Source organism: Elephantulus edwardii, unplaced genomic scaffold (genome assembly GCF_000299155.1).
Source record: "Elephantulus edwardii isolate Elephantulus edwardi_28Jun2011 unplaced genomic scaffold, EleEdw1.0 scaffold00238, whole genome shotgun sequence".
NCBI classification, from domain to species: Eukaryota; Metazoa; Chordata; class Mammalia; order Macroscelidea; family Macroscelididae; genus Elephantulus; species Elephantulus edwardii.
The window spans coordinates 173,392-179,161 of NW_006399988.1; positions in this window are offsets into that span (position 1 = coordinate 173,392).

The window sequence follows — 5,770 nt, forward strand, 5'->3', positions numbered from 1 at the left end:
AAAAAGGGAAGCCACTGACTGGGAAAAAGTATTTGGTAATAACATATCAGATAAGGGACTTATATCCAGAATATATGAAATACTTGAGCACCACAACAAGATAAAGGTAAATAATCCAATAGAAAAATGGGCACAGGATATGAACAGGCACAAAAAAAAAAACAGCTCTGAAGCCTGCCCTATTGAGTCAGTCTCACTAACTCTGACACACCTATCCTCATTACCTCAGTTACTGTATCTGTCTCTCTCATCTGGGATCTTTCTCTCCTCCACTGTCCCTCCACCCTTCCAAACATGGTGTCCTTCTCCAATGATCTCCTAACCTCCCACACAAACTATGTGATACGGAACTTCAAAATCCTAGTCTCCAAAAAGAAACTTGGGTTACCCTTTTCAAGACAGACTTATTTGCTTTCTTGGCCATCCATTGTATGTTCAAGACTCTTCTACAGCACCACAAGTCAAAGGCATTGATTCTTCTTCTGTCATCCTTAGCCATTATCTAGCTCTGATGCATAGCAAGAAATTGTGAAGACCATGGTCTGGATCAGACACACCTTAGTCTTTGGGGTGACATTGTTGCTTTCAGTACTCTGGAAAGGTCCTGACAGTAGATTTTCCCAGTACAATTCGTCTTTTGTTCTCCTGACTACTGGTGCCATGCATGTTGATTGTGGAGTCAAGCAAGCTGTAACTGTTAACAACATCAATCTCTTCCATGGTGTTGCCAATTGACCCAGTGGTGAGAAGCTTTGTCTTCTTGATGTTGAGCTTCAATCCATATTATAGATTACAGTCCTCGACCTTTTGCAGCAAGCACTTCAAGTCCTCCTCAGTTTCAGCAAGCAAGCCTGCTTCATCCTCAAAACATAGGTTGTTGATAAATCTTTCTCCAATCCTGATGCCACATTTCTTCTTACAAAGCCCATCTTTATGATCTGTTCTGCATAAATATTCAAAAGTTATGGAGACAGGACACAGTCTTTATGCACTCCTTTCCTGATTTTGAACCATGTAATGTTTCCTCACTCTGGTCTGAGAACTGCTTCTAGGTCTGAGTATATGATTCACCTGAGCACAATCAAGTGTTCTGGGATTCCCATTCTCCTCAATGTCAGCCACAATTTTTTTTTTCTGGAGGTTCAATGAGCAGCGAGTGATGTCAGCCACAATTCGCTGTGATACACACAGTCATTGTGCAATAATTCCCACATTCTGCTACATAACCTTTCTTGGGAGTGGGGACAAACAAGGATTTCTCCAGTCAGTTAGCCAGGTATGCAGTCTTTCAAATCTCCTGGCACAGAATGATGAGCATGTCCAGGGCTGGATCTGTTAGCTGAAACATATCAATTGTTGCTCCATCAATTGTGGCCTTATTTTTCTGCCAATGCCTTCAGTAGAGCATGAACTTCTTCTTTCATTACTATTGGCTTTTGTTCATTTGTTACTTCCTGAAATATTTCCATTTTAACAAGTTCCTTTTGGTACAGTAACTCTGTGTATTCCCTTCATCTTCTTTTGATGTTGCCTGCATCATTCAATATTTTGCCTGTTGAATCCTTCAATACTATAACTCAAGACTTTCTTTTTTCCCCAATTCTTTCAACTTGGAAATGCTGAGCCAATTTTTCCTTTTGTATTCTCTGACTCCAGCTCTTTGACCCAGGAGGACCCTGGGACCAACATCTGCCGGCCTGAAGCCCTTGCCTTCTGGACCTTGTAGCACTATCTTGCTGAAGGACCCCTGTAATGATATCTGTAAATGTGCTTTCTGTCCTAGATTTTTATCTTGGGGGTTTAATCACTTGTCTATCAGTTGGTTATATTCAGGGACTTGTTGTGCATGTCACTGTTCTCAATCGCTTATATAAACATATGTTTATTTATTTATTACCTTCTTTCATGAGTACAGCCCTTGTCTGCCAGATGTACTAAAGCAGAGCTCCAAGATTAAGACAGATTAGGAAGAAAAATTAGACATTCACTTCTGAAAAAACAGGCCTTCAAAAACCCTACAAACACTAGAGCAGACTTACAGAGTTAGGCAGATACAGCACTGGAGGTACAGCCCTCAAAGTGGAAGAAACTCAAAATGAGGAAGAAGAGTGCAAACATCCACTAATAATAAGAATTATGGAACATATGAAGTTTGAATAAAGGAAAATTAGACATTGTAAAAAATGAAGTGGAATGTGAAAAGATTGACATACTAAGCATTTACAAACTTAAATGAGCTAGTTTTGGCCACTTTGAAAGAGAGAATAATGTGATTTACACACACACACACACACACACACACACACACACAGAGGTACTCCAGGGGTCTCTGCCCCCACAATGACACAGGATGATGACACACCCATGTGTGGACCAGTCTTGACCAACAAGGCCAGCCAGGCTGATTTACTGAGAATGAAAACATGAGGGGAAATGGTGTTGCATTCTTAGTTAGGAGGATCATTCCAATGCCTCTCCTGAAATATAATATTGTGAGCTAGAGGACACTATCCATGCATATATAAGGAAGATCTGTTAATATAACTGTTTTTAAAGCATACACACCTACAGCTAAAGCCAAAGAGGAAAAACTTGGAAATTAAGCAGTTCATAAAAAGACTCTCAACAACAAAAGTCCTAGCCCAGATGGCTTCACTGGTGAATTCTACCAAACATTCAAAGAACTATCACCAATCCTACATAAATTATTTCAGAACATAGAAAAAGAAGGTATACTTCCAAATTTATTCTATGAAGCAAGCATAACCCAAATAACAAAATGAAATAAAGATTTCAGAGACATAAAACAGTGGAATAGAGAAGCCAGAAATCAATCCATTCACTTTTGACAATCACCTTTGACAAGGAGATGAAACCTATTGAGGTAATGACAGCCTCTTTTACAAATGGTGCTGGCAAAACTGGGTATCAACCTGCAGATAATGGAAAAAGATCCACATCTTACATCACACACAAAAACCAACCCAAGGTGAGTCAGAGATTTAGAAGTAAAAACAAAAAATATAAAGATCATTACAGGAAACATTTGACGCTCAACCTCAAGAAAATAAAGATTCTCAGCACTGCACCGATTGGCAGTATCATGATAGATGATCAAGAGATTGAGATTATTAATAGTTTTAGTTTGCTTGGTACTACAACCAACACTCTTGGTACCAGTAGCCAGGAAATCAGTAGATGAATTGCATTGGGAAAACCTGCTGTCAGGGACCTCTCCAGAGTAAGAGACTAAGGTGTACCTGACCTATGGCATGATCTTCACAATTACTTGATATGCATCATAAAGCTGGACAATGACTAGGGATGATAGAAGGAGAATTGATGACTTTGAGCTGTTGTGCTGGAGAAGAGTATTGAATATACTATGGACTACTGTTGTTGTTATTGTTAAGTGCTGTCAGGTAATAGAAGACTCATAGTGACCCTATGAATGAAAGAGCTGAGCTGTTCATAGAGTTTCTGGAGGTAAGCCATCTCAGAAGTGGATACCACTTCTGCTTCCAAGCTTGTTCTAATCAGGTAGCTCCACCAAACATTGTCATACTTGGCACATGAGTGTCACAGTGTTTAGTATCCCAGCAACCATGAGTTACTGCTGTACAGTAATAAACAGACCAGTGCTATCCCATAGACTACTAGGAGAACAAATAGATTCATCCTAGAAAGAGTGAGACCAGGCTACTCCTTAGAGTCAAGGATTCTGAAACTCTGTCTGACATACTTTGGGCTTGTTCCAAGGAGTCTTTGGAGAGGGACAACATGCTTGGGAAGGTGGAATGACGGTGGAAGAGAGGAAGACTCAATGAGATGATTGACTCAGTATTAGGAATAGGTGTGTCAGAGACAATAAAGTTGGCTCAGGATAGGGCATTGTCCAGAGCTGTTGTATATAGGGTCACTATGAGTCACAAAAATGACCCTATGGCACATAATAACAACAACAACAACAGGAAAAAGTAGATGCAAATATAGAAACAATAATCTATGACATAAATAGGCTTTTGTTGTTGTTGTTAAGAGCCATCTAGTCATAGACGACTCATAGCAACCCACTTGTATAACTTTCATTGTTTCTCCAAGTTCATAGAGTTTCCGGAGGCAAACTATTTTGGAAGTGGATGCCACTTCTGCTTCCCAGCTTGTTTTAATCAGGGAGCTCCGCCAAACACTGTCCACCATGAGTAATAATTATTTCACTTGACACATCAGTCTCACAGTGTTTAGCATCACAGCAATCATGAGATACCTCTGTAGAGCAAATGGACAGACCAGTGCTATGCCTCTTAGAAGAATGTTTGACAAAAAACAATTAAAACCAGGCCTAAGGGCCACAGATTAAAATCACTCACCTTTGGCTTGGTAATATAACTTTCTATCCACTAGGCTAACAGAGCACTCTCATTGTTTTGTTGTTGTTGTTCTTATTGTTAAGGGCCATGGAGTCAAATGACTCATGGAAACCCCATGACTGAAAGACTTGAACACTTGTATCATTTCTCCAAGTTCATAGAGTTTCCGGAGGCAAACTATTTCAGGAGTGGATGCCACTCCTGCTTCCAAGCTTGGATTTAACACATAAATAGGCTTTTAAATAGCAAAAGTACACAGCCATGGAAGGATAATATATTTTTAATAACACTTTCTAAAAATCAAATCTTCAAATGCATCAGGAACTGTCTCCAAAAGAATAAAAAGAGAGCCAGAAGATTATATTATTTCCAGTTTGTGGGCTCTATTTTTATTCTTTTGAAGATATTTCCTAATGCATATAAAGATTTTCTTTTTAGAAAGTCTTGTTAAAAAAAATCAGTAGCTGGAAAACATAGACTCAGTGACAGAAATGAAGCTGGAGATAGAATGAATTGTGCACAATCAAGAAATTATTCATTGCAAATACGTTTTATAAGAAACATAAACACAGGTTATACACATGGATTTCACCTGATGGTATGCATAGGAATCAGATTGATTTGGAAATAAGTGGAAACAAACCCTGGAAAAGCTTAATATCAGCTGTGAAAACTAGGCCAGGTGCTGATTGTGGGACAGACCATCAACTACTCAAATGTGAGTTCAAGCTGAAACTCAGAAAAATTAAATCAAATCTATGGGAACAAAAATATGACCATGAGCCTATCCCACCTACTTTCAAAACCATCTCTAAAACAGGTTTGAGATCGCGAACACCAGTGAGCGAAGACTAAATGAACTGTGGGAGGATATCAAGAGTATGATCCAGGAAGAGTGCAAAAGGTCATTACAATGACAGAGGAGGAAGAAAAGACAAAAATGGATGTCAGACAAAACATTACTACAAGAAACAAAAAGAGATCTGAAAAGTGGAAGAATATCCCTTGCTCATGGATAGGAAGGCTCAATGTTGTGAAAATGGAAATACTACCAAAGGCAATTTACACATTTACTTCAATCCCAATACAAATACCAATCCCACTCTTCAAGGAGATGGAAAAAGGCAATCTCCAGTTTCGTGTGGAATGGAAAGAAGCCCCAAATAAGCAAAGCACTCTGTAAGAATAGAAGAATGGTAGGAGGTATCTCACTCCCTCATTTCAAATCCTACTACACTGCCGTAGTGGTAAAGACAGCATGATACTGGTACAAAGACAGACACATAGATCAATGGAATAGAATTGAGAATGCGGAGATCAGCCCATCTATCTATGGTCAATTGATTTTTGACAAGGAGGTGAAATAAGTGAAGTGGGGAAACGACAGCCTTTTTAACAAA